Source organism: Dermacentor silvarum, chromosome 9, assembly GCF_013339745.2.
Source record: "Dermacentor silvarum isolate Dsil-2018 chromosome 9, BIME_Dsil_1.4, whole genome shotgun sequence".
In the NCBI taxonomy this organism is placed as follows: domain Eukaryota; kingdom Metazoa; phylum Arthropoda; class Arachnida; order Ixodida; family Ixodidae; genus Dermacentor; species Dermacentor silvarum.
This window is the reverse complement of record NC_051162.1, coordinates 48,535,753-48,547,411: the sequence shown is the minus strand read 5'-3', so window position 1 is coordinate 48,547,411 and position 11,659 is coordinate 48,535,753. Positions and strand designations below refer to the sequence as shown.

Here is an 11,659-nt window from a genome sequence, read left to right as displayed (position 1 = left end):
TAACTTTTGCTTTTTGTTAGCTTTAACTTTGCTTTAAGATCGACTTGTCTATCTTCACGGTGAGCTTCTTCGTAGCATTGCCAAGAGGCAGCTTCTCTCTCTGTAAACTGTGGATCTCCAATCCTCCTCCGTTGCTTTGCGTCAGTAGCCGTTGCTCACAATTCCGGGTCTGCGCGCAGTCGTTGAAGCCGCTCCCGAGAAGCATCACGACGCCGTGCCTCTTCTTCGGGAGAAAGCTGCCTCTTCGTCCTGGCTATGCTCACGGCAGAATGACACCGCCGCCAACGCATGCTCTCTTTAGCTCAGGAGAACCCGGCATGTCATAGTTACGTCATCACTGCTCTCTCTATTAAAGGGCAACTCCGGCGATTTTTCGATGACAACGGATGTCGATGAAATTCGCTGGGTCTGTTCCTCTGAATACCTCCGTCATGTCCTAAAAAAAGCAGGCTTGAGAGTTGCACACGTTTTTTACAAATGAATTTAATCTATTGCCTCGAGCACCCTACCTTACCCCCTCCTCAGTTATAGGCCACATTGTGTATGACGTCAGGAATGGTCCACGCAGAGCATGCCGGGATCATGCAGACGACAGCGACGAGAGCGTGCAGGAGTCGACGATCGTGAGCTAGCGCTTGGTGTGAGATGTTGCTGTCGCGAGAGGTTGCATTCCCTGTGGACGGGCAAGTGATGCGGGGTGGCAAGCGGTGTTGCGTTGTTCGCTGCACGAACTTCAGCCCTCGCCATCCGCAAACACAGTTTGAGCCGATCCCGATCGCGTTCAGCCGAGGTTAAGCCTATCACAGTGGCCGAGTTCGTGCGTCTGCTGCTGGCGGACCAGACCCACTGATATGAAGCTAATTAAGCTATTAGGACGAGGAAAGCTGCTTCTGTAGTTCAGTTTTGACCATACGGATTTGAAATAAACCATTCCTCATTTCGGACAGTGCACACGCAAAAAGCTAGAAGCGACAACACGACGCGCAATCAACATCCGTGTACGTTGCCGTTCTCGAATGCGGCCGGTCGCACTGGCCGGGGCTTCCATAAATGAAATGTGACTACGCAGATCCATGGGTGTATTATAACCTATTGTTATGCTGACTCATTTAGCTTACGAGGTGCACTGTTTGTCTCGTATCCCAAATGGGCAGCAAGCGGAGGCCCCTTCGATAGAGCATGTGTAAACAACCGTCTCGTTCAGCTGCCAACGATGTTATACTTCATGGCATCTGCGTTTCCGCGAGAAAACTATACATTCTCTAAATGAGCGTTCAAACGCGCAATGTCCCAATCTATGTCTACTTTACGGAGCACTAATTGTGTGCATGAAGAGAATACGAAGAATGATAAGCAGGCTGCACAACGCTTCCCTACTACGGTCTCCCGCTCGCTGTTTCCGAAGGTGTGTGGTAGCACGTATCAGCGCGACCCAGAGTGATGTAACGGTGCTTACATGCACAAAATCTACGTGTTTTGATATGTTCTGACATTAATTGATGTCACCGATGAGCGGCTATCTCAAGCGAACGACGTACGAGTGGTCGCTGTACCTGCCGATGTAAACAAATGCACCGGTCGGTGCTTTGGACTGTCAGCGGCGTTCTTGTGGGATACAAATGCGGAAAGTCGTGCTCCACATCTTATAGTGAGCATGCGAAGCGGTTCCCTGAGAGGGGTAAAACACCTAAAATAGCAAGCAGCACGTATATCAGTGGTTAGGGCTACCCTTGGTCTTCATGTCGCAGCGCGATATGTTGCGCATGGGTGCTGGCTCTAGTGGTGGAGGACGGCTATTCGTGGCTATTGAATTCTTCTAAATCATAACTGTCACTGTTTGACAGATCCGAATAGGTGGTGCAGCTAACATACAATGTCACCCGAAGGTCCGGCGCAGTCACGAATAAGGTGAGCGTCTGCTCTTCGCCGGTTTCGTTCGCCCCGCGGGCAAGACCGGCATGCGTTGCGCGCCTTCCCCGCCGGGGATACATTCGTGACGTCACACGCAGAGGTTCGCTCGGCTGCTTGCTCCGGTTTCGGTTTCGTTTTTGCGCTTTTTTGCTTATTTAAAATTATTTTCGACTTTGCGGAACAATTCTCCTATCAGGTGCGTCACAGGAGGGTCTCGGGAACCTAAATATTTTATTAGCTCGACATGGTGAAAAAATCGCCGGAGTTGCCCTTTAAGTTCCGCCTCAACTGCTGCTTTGGCGCTCACTCCCTCGATCTCTCCACCGCCGCGTCATCGCTACCCTCTCTTTAGCTCCACACACCTGCTGCTCAGCTCGCGCCTTCCTCCTCTCTCACCCTCTCCGCTCTCTGAACACCTGCGCTCCGGCGCGCGCTCAGCCCAGCTCGTGCCTTCGGCCTCTCTCACCCTCTCCGAACAACTGCGTCCCGGCGCTCGCTCCTCAGCCCAGCTTGCCCCTTCCTCCTCGACGAAGACCTGCGCCCCGGCGCGCGCTCCTCAGCCCAGCTTGCGTCTTCCTCCTCTGTCACCCTCTCCGAACACCTGCGCTCCGGTGCGCGCTCCTCAGCCCAGCTTGCCTCTTCCTCTTCTCTCACCCTCTCCGAACACCGGCGCCCCGGCGCGCGCTCCTCAGCCCAACTTGCGCCTTCCTCCTCTCACCCTCTCCGAACACTTGCGCTCCTCAGCCCAGCTTACGCCTTCCTCCTCCCTCCCCGAACACCTGCGCCCGGCGCGCGCTCCTCAGCCCTGCTCGCGCCTTCCTCCTCTCTCCGCTCTCCAAACACCTGCGCCCCGGCACGCGCTCGGCACGGCTCAACGTCGACCTTAAACAGCTCCGCTGTTAAAATGAGACTCCGTGGCTAGACATCCAAAAGCACTAAATGACAATACAAGCAAAATTCACAGGTTGCCATGTATGCTTCCACTGCAAAACCTAGAACAAAGCTTGCACTGCTCATTTTGTTTCTGCATTGCTTCAAAAAGTCTTGCCATTTCACTTCTGATAATTTGCTACACTTTTTTTAGCAGACAGTGAACAGTAACTATACATTACCATAGCCTAATTGCTGCTACATTTATTGCAATTCTTAAATATTCCAAAATACCGAATAGCTTTTCTTCGAAGTATCCCGCCCGGAATGGACATGATAAAAAAAAGAAAACAACTGCAAACATCAACATACTTTCAAGCCTTGCTAATCTGCACTAGCTTAGCACCCTTTCGAAGTAGATGTAATGCAGCCTGTCTAACGTTCCTGCACATGCTCAGTGTCTCTCGGCACATGAATGACTAGGCCCTCGACTTTTGAAATTACTGTAAAATGACGCCTTCGTGTTAAGGAGGAGCATGCCCAGTTGAACCTGGGAATAATACTTGTGAGCAAGTCTCAGTGCATAATTTTCTCCATCACGGACAATAAATGCCATCTTAACATTTACGAGGTCTCGTAGGCTAGAGTACTTGCCTTGAGGTGCACACTTTACTTCTAGCAAGAAATTTGTTCCCCTCTGCTGACTTATTCCACCAGGGCTGTAGCCAAGCCAAAAAACATCCGGAATGATAACGAGTCCCAGCTTTATCACACACTACTTATGTGTCCTCTCGGACTCTTCAAATGCAAAAGGCTCATTACCTTTTCCAAACGTTGTGGCTTCGTTTCCCTTGAAAGGCTCCCTGCTGTACAGCCTCTCCAGTTTTGCTTTCCAACTGCGTGTACACCTTTCTACAAACGTGTAAAACTCGATCCCTGCAGATGCTTCCAGTTTTTTAAAGCGAATCTTTATATGCTCGCATGTTTCCGCTGTGTTGGCGGTGTCACGCTGAAAAGTGGGCCGATCCTGTTGATAGTGAAGAAAGGGTCTGTAGCGGCAGCAGCATCGGCGTTGCAGGAAAATTACGTAGACGCTCGCGTCTACACCAGGCACGAGCGGCTGGCACGCACCGGCACAGGCTAGCGTTCCGAGAGAGATAAAAGATGCTACGCTAAGAGATCGAGTGTCGGTTTTTCCTCTCCCGTGAGAGCCCCAGACTTTACCGGTCTTCCGTGGTCGCTCGTCGCCACAGTTTGGTGACCCGGACGTGATACTGCCATACGCTCCTGTGGTAGCGACGACCATAGACCAGACCAACGCTACGAGAGCTCAAGGCCAGAACCCTTCCGACGAACGCGGTGAGCCCTCCTGCTCGACCATGGCCGTGCGCCTCCGACAGTACTGGGACCAGCATCCCTCGGCGTGGTTTCTTCAGGCCGAATCGCAATTTCAAGTCGCTGGTATCCGCTCTAAAACTTCAAAGTTTCATTACGCCGTTGCAGCGCTCTCGCCCACCGCCATTGACGAAGTCGCAGATTTGTTGAACGCCCCATTGTCTACCGCCGCCTATGACGATCTCAAGGCAGCCCTGCTACAGCGCACAGCAGCTTCAAGGCGTTCTCGCATCCAGCAGCTTCTGTCCGCTGAAGAACGCGGCGACTGACGCCCTACTCAACTTCTTCGCCGAATGAGGCAGCTGCTCGGAAACAACGCGAGATCTATCGACGACGCACTGTTGCGCGAATTGTTTTTGCAACAACTCCAGGCTAATGTTCAGATGGTCCTGGCGACAGCCTCTACCATGGATCTTACCGGACTTGCCGCTTTGGCCGACAAAACCATGGAAGTAGCCACCCCAACCATCGCAGCCACCACATCGTCTCCGGGTGACAATATAACCGCCCTGCAAACACTTCCCTGCTCTTCAGCAGGGTAATCTACGCTCGACTCCTTGTGTGAGCGCCTGGAACGTATCTGTGCAGCACAACATCGCCCCACGTTTTCTCGTCACCCACGCAGCCGTAGTTCCAGCAAATCAAGACGCACGGGCACCCGCAATGAAACATCACCTACAACCTCTAGCGTTTGCTACTACCACCGCCGTTTTGGAAACGACGCTCGTCACTGTCGGCGTCCCTGCGCTTGGCCGGGAAACAGGCCGGCCGACCTCTTACGGCGACGAGTGGTCCGGCCCAACACACAAGTCGCCTTTTCTACGTGACGGACATAGTTACGGGACAACGGTTCTTATTTGACACAGAAGCTGACGTCAGCATTCTCCCCGCCAACCACTCCGACCGAAAAGCGACACCTGTGTCGTTTTTGCAAGCCGTCAACGGCACCAGGGTTCCAGTTTTCTCGTCACGCTCCGTCATGCTAAACCTTGGCCTTCGACGAGCGTACCGCTGGATTTTTCTGGTTGCAGACGTCCGTCGTGCAGTCATTGAAGCAGACTTCTTGCACAACTACGGACTCCTTGTCGACGTTCAACAATGCCGTCTTATCGACTCCGTGACCCAGCTATCCGTTCCCGGCGTCCCATCATCAGGCACATCGCCGATCGCGCCTATTTCTGCCATGTTGGACGAACTTTTCGCCGCGCTCCTACGCGAGTTTCCCACTTTGACGTGCCATCCGGACTGGACACAACCGGTGCAACATGACGTGTGCCATCACATTGTCACCTCCGGCCCACCAGTCTTTTTCCGACCCCGGCGTTTGTCCCCGGCCTTTGTCCCCGGAGAAACAAGATCGCTCGCGCGGAGTTCGAACACATGCTGCAACTTGGCATCGTCCACCCTTCCTGCAGTAATTGGGCATCACCACTTCACCTGGTGCCTAAGAAGACGGGAGACTGGCGCCCATGTGGTGATTACCGGGCACTAAACAACGTTACAGTTCCTGATCGCTACCCTCTCCCGAACATTCAGGACTTCACGGCAGCGTTGCACTGCATGCGACGATCTTTTCTAAGATCAATCTTGTTCGCGCCTATCATCAACTACCGTTTGCTGAAGAAGACATTCCCAAGATCGCCATCACCACACCCTTCGGTCTTTTTTAATTTCTCAGACCCTGCATGCGGCACTTGACGTTATTGACCACTACCTTCCACAAACTGGTATGTGGCCATCTCCAGAGAAGACAACGTACGTGGTGATCCGAGGCTCAGCGCAAGATGAAGCTGCTCTCACGCTCACTCTCGGAGGCGAAACACTGCAGCGATCGGAAAAACCAGTGCGCGTTCTCGGGATACCTATTGACCACACAGGCACAGCGGATGCGTGGCTCGCTGACCTTCGCAGGACGTGGCACAAGACTATGCACCTCATAAAACGGATCTGCTTCTGCATGGGTGGTGCTGGTACCCACGTATGCCGAAAACTTATGAGTGCTCTGCTGACATCCCGAGCGATTTACGGAGCACGCTGTTATGACCTGCTTGCTCGGCACTGGACAAAGCTAGAGGTACTCCACAGAGCAGCTCTTCGCATCATCACAGGGCTCCCGAAGCACACACGTGTCGAGGAGCTGCATCGATATGCGAAGTTGCCTACCCTCCGCGCAACCATCGAAGCATCGAAGGCAGGCCACGAGGAGCGCCTGAAGCACACCAGACAAGGCAGGGCACTACTGGCCTACATGGGAAAGGACCAGTGGCGCACCGACGGGGGGGGGGGGATTCGGGGGTTGTAACCCCCCCCTGAGGCCCACTTAGCCCCCCCTTTTGTTTAACCCCTTTTCTTTCCTTACGCATTTGAGTACTGCAACTAAGATGTAAGGCGCGCAATCGTCTGCACACTCGTAAAAAGCACACTTTTTTGACAATTTCCCGTGAAGAAATCGAAATTAGTGCTGTTTAGATGGTATTGGCAAACTGTCAACCCCCCCTGGCAGAGATCCTGGGTGCGCTACTGGAAAGGACATATCAACTTTACCCCAACTGCCATCGGAAATTCCACCTTGGGATGACATTGCTGTCGTCGACACTACACCAACGCCTCGAAACATTGGCGCACAACATGCGCGCCGTCGAGCAGCATTTGCTGCGTGTCATGCGCAGAGTCTGGCAGATGCTCCACCAAGCCAAAAACAAGTGTACACTGACGCAGCTTTCGACCCACGCACCAGTGAGGGAGCAGTCGCCTACCACGTAGTCGGTTCTTGTGCGACACATTCTACGTTCATAACTGCTGATGCCGACGACCCAACTGAACTTGAACTCCGGGCGATAGGCTGGGCAGTAGACCAGGTCTCAAGCAACACGCATGCAAAACACATCGATATATACACAGACTACCAATATGCGCTGCATGCTTGCAAGTCTCGCCACACAGCCTCATCAGAAGTTCTATTGGTCAAGCAGGCCTTCAGGCGTGCAGAGGTCCGCGGGGTCACTGCAACACTTCATTGGATCACTGGTCACCAGGGCATCGAGGGAAATGAGAGAGCCCATGAGGCGGCGCGCGCCCTTCTTTCCAACCGCGTCATCTCCCGGGATCCTTCAGAGACCCTCAGCGCCAGCACAACTAGCACGACAAAAGGACCACCGTATGACCCAGACAAAGCTCTGAGAGTAGCAGCCAACCGACGCAAGAGGAAACTCCGTGCGAGTATCCCGCCAGACCCAAACCCACTTCCCGTGGGTCTTCCCAGGTCGGGGCAGGTGATGCTGCATAGGCTCCGTTCCGGCTTCGTCCTTACACCGGACGTGCTAGAGCGGTGACGGAAGTACCGGCCACGCAGGGAGAGACGTCCTCCTTTCCCTTCTCCTGACCCCCTTCCGTCGCAGGAACTTGGCCCCTCGACAGCCTCGGAGGACGAAGAAGCACCCCAGGAGCCGCACAGGTGTCCTGACTGCGGCGTGGCCACGCGACCATCCGCAGCCCATTTGTTTTGGGAGTGTCAGCGCTACGCTAAGCAGCGGGACCACCACCTGAGGGCGGTGCAAGTGTCGTCCTACGAGGAGTGGATTAGGCCGGCAACTGGATTGGCGGATTCCGACAGGGCCATTCTGGACTCGCTCTTGGGTTTCGCCAAGGACACGCAGCTTCTAGGAAGGCTCTAATTTCTCCTTCCCTCTCCCCTTCCTATTCCACATAATAGGCCTTCGAGCCATCCTACAATAAATACATTTTCATCATCATCAATTTCTCCGCATGCCTTTCGGCTTACCGAACGCGGGCCAATCCTTTCAGCGTTTCAACTCATCGTTTCATCAGCTCAATGGCACATACCAGGGACAAAAAAGAGGGAGAGAGAAATTAAAAAAAGGAGAGAAGGAAAGCGAAGGAAGGAAAGAGAGAGAGTGAGAAAGAAGAGAGAAAGAAATTTGAGAAAGAGATAGAGAAAGAAAGAAAGAAAGAAAGAAAGGAAATCGTACCAGCCCTTACGTTAGGTTTAAAAAAGTTTGTTTTACTACCGTGACATGTCGCGAACTTTACGTTACCCTGACGAAGGTCAGATACACATACGAGAAGCTTCGCTTACTCCCGTTTTCTCGGTAAGGGAAGGGCTGGTGATTTTTCTTTCACTGTGGCACAGGGTGGATGACTGATCAGTTGTCTCGCGACATATTTACCTAGCTTTGGCATGGCAGAGGCACACACTTTGAGGATAGAAACTCTTTTCATTTTCATTGAAATGTTCTGAGTAAATCTTTTCGGCGCTATTTTTTCACCATCTCGCACCCATTCAAAAAGTGAACATTTTGTGTAGTCTGTCAAGTAACAACCTTGTGTGAAAACAATGTCCTTGGCATGGACTATGTTCGAATTGTTGGTGACGGGGTTTACTTCCTTGCACGAGTTTTGTGTTTTGCTAATGCGGAATCTAGTGCTGCGTCAATAAGTTCTTTCCTAATCAGGGCCTAAACATCTTCGGAGAAACTTCTTGGTTCAAGCTGCTCGACATGGCAAAACAAACTAACTGGCCTCGGTTTGTAGAGGCTGGCAGCGCTGGCGCGTCCCCACTTTTGTTGCACATCCGTCCACGGCAATGAATTGAGGGAAGCACGGGGCACTAGTCCTGCTAACGTACAATGCTGAGATACCCTCTGTTTTGCCGTTCTTGTGGATCTTTGATATGATTAAAGAAAAAGATTTAATAACAATGTCGCAGATAGGGCTAGTTAGTATTCCACGATGTAACTTGGAAGTGCAAAAAGTAAGGACGAGACAGAAGGCAACCGCTTCGGTCTTGCGTAAGCGCTTGTGTATGTCGGTTTCCTTTTGTTTCGTTCTTTGTCACGTAAAAAAAAAGTTGTATAAAAAATTTCGTACAACACTTCATAAAATCAAAATCCTACAACAGACATTAAAAAAAGCTGAGAAGGTTGAAAACATTTCTGCAGCTTCCGTGGTTATTAATACAGCCTTTGGCCATTTCAAGTGACTGAAGCCATACATATATGCCTGTTATGTAGAAACATCTTCTTGAAAGACTGCAACAACATACACGAAATTCCATTTTAAAGGCAACATCCCCTTTTCAATGGCAATGATGCCTCTATGTTTGCATTTTACAATGTGGATTTTAATCCGACATAACGAAACACATTCACTGTGTGTCACTTGGTGCACATTGTAGGCAAGCCAATTAACAAAAACTTAATAAACCCATGAGGTCAAAGAGTTTTCACAGTTAAGATATACCAAAGTGGCAAACACACGTTTGCAGTGACGAGAGAGACCGGTTGTGCACGTGTTTTCTCGCTAAAGGCAAACAAACCAATGTTAAGCATGCAAACGACAAACCACCCTAATTATTCACAGCGTAAATGCGTTGGCTTCCACATGCACATTGAAGATGAAAACAACACATTGTCGTAATCGTGCTGGAAACGGGGCGCGCTGGCACACCTCATCGTCTCGTTCATATCTTCGCAATCGGCACTACTGAACTCTTTCCGCACGTGTCACCCTGGTATTTTTAACAAGCATTTCACAACTAAGCCGGCGCAAGGAGCCATGTATCTCGTCGTGAATCTCCACAGCGTTTATCTTAGGCAGCGGCTTGGGGGAGGGGAGGGGGGGGGGCTACGCTTCGTTTACATCCGAGCACTACCGATTAACTGCGTGGTATCAATTCACGTACACCACGAATCGATGATTCGCCTACATCACTCCGAGACGAAAAGCGCGGCGCGCCGGTGCCTGAGAACACTGACAATTGCTCCCTCACTTGCCGCACCCTCAGTGGCACATACTGGGTGACCCCAAGCCATTGGACAAAGGATATCCAGCAGGACGTCCGGGAAAGAACCGAACGTGCAGAACCGATAGCGGACGTCCGTCGGACGATCGGAAGACGTGACAATCCGGGCCGCTATTTTTTGTCCGAAAATGAAAGTCCTATGGACGTCCGCACAAAATCACCCGTTCATTGAAGAGCGGCGCGTACCCATGGAAGCGGATTTGTGGTGCAACCCGCTAATGCATCGCGTAGCTGTGCTTGAGGAACCCTTGTGACGTGGGTTCGATTCCGCTCAGCATCTAATGAATTGAACATATTGTGAACGCTAACTGTGCAGTTCATCATCGTCTTCATGTGTATATACCCATCCTCATAATCATCATCATTTTGTCGGGTTGGTGTTCGTGGGCTGTCTCGCGCTGTGTGACAATACAAGAGCTCTGCCTTCATCCCGAGCTTCGTCTCACAAGTGGTGGAGCGTGCGTTGATATCCCCGTCCTCTTGCTCTACCGGTCACCCCTGGAGCTCCGCTCTGGTCGACGGTTGTGCTCGCCAACACCAGTCATGGCACAAACCATCGCATCCACTGCTGCCACCACCTCAGCTCCGCCAGCTGGGCCTCCCGATCACCACGTGCAACCAGAGACTTCTGGCCCTGGGCGTGGTGAACACTTTCCGGGAGCTTCGAGAAGCCCACTTAGTCAACCAATACACGCGTCTTGTATAGACCCCGTCTGGTCGCCGCCTCTTGGACCTGCTACACATCAAACACGACTACCAAACTGAGGAAAGGGTGAGAGTGCCAGTACCCTGGAGACGCGCCCTCAGGGTCCGACCCCTTCCCCGCAACATGTCCACAGAAGACCATAGCGGTCGTCGCCAGGCGCGCGCGGAAGCGTTGCAGCGACACTATGGTCACCAACAACACGTGTATTACGTGGACGTTGCCGGCCCACACCACGGGGGGGGGGGGGGGTGGTACACGGCCGCAGTCGTACACAACACTAGCACAGTTAACGGGCTCACTTTCAAAGCCTACAGCGCAACACACGCGGAGAAGATTGCCATCGCTCTGGCCCTCACTAATCCCACGTCGAAACACATAATCACCGATTCGCGAGGGGCTTGTCGGAACTATGAGCTGGGGTGGGCCCCCCCGCTTGCCCGGTGCATACTCCAATCTAGCTGTCTATACGTTGATACAACTCCGCGTAACCTGATTTGGGCCCCCAGTCACCAGGGACTCCAGGGAAACGAACAGGCCGATCACGCCGCCCGCGCACTCTCTCCCCGGGCTGTCTTCCTGTCCTTGGAAGCCTACTCCCAATCAGACAATCTGGCCCTTTCATTCAAAGAAATCACCGATTACTATAAGGAGGAGCACCGGCGTTACCCGGCCCCTTGTAAGGGACTGGATCGCGCTGACGAGCGCCTCCTCATCAAAATTTTTACCAACACTGTACTGTGCCCGGCGGTGCTGAAGCATTTCAACCCATCCTTTGACGGCGCGTGCCGGTTCTGTGGGGAGGTGGCTGACACCTTCCTCATAGTATGGGCGTGCCAATCAAACCCATCCATCCCCCCCAACCCCAACTTAACCAGAGAGGACTGGGAGGCCGCCCTGCTCGGCTGTCAAGACCTCAAGACCCAAAAGGCCTTGGTTCAACGGACGCGGGCGGCGTT

The 11,659-nt window shown here is 52.4% G+C and overlaps 1 pseudogene; it reads left to right on the top strand.

Moving 5' to 3' along the window:
* The first annotated feature begins 4,160 nt into the window (after positions 1–4,160).
* Positions 4,161–4,718, top strand: LOC119463572 (uncharacterized; annotated as a pseudogene).
* Positions 4,719–11,659: the final 6,941 nt, after the last annotated feature.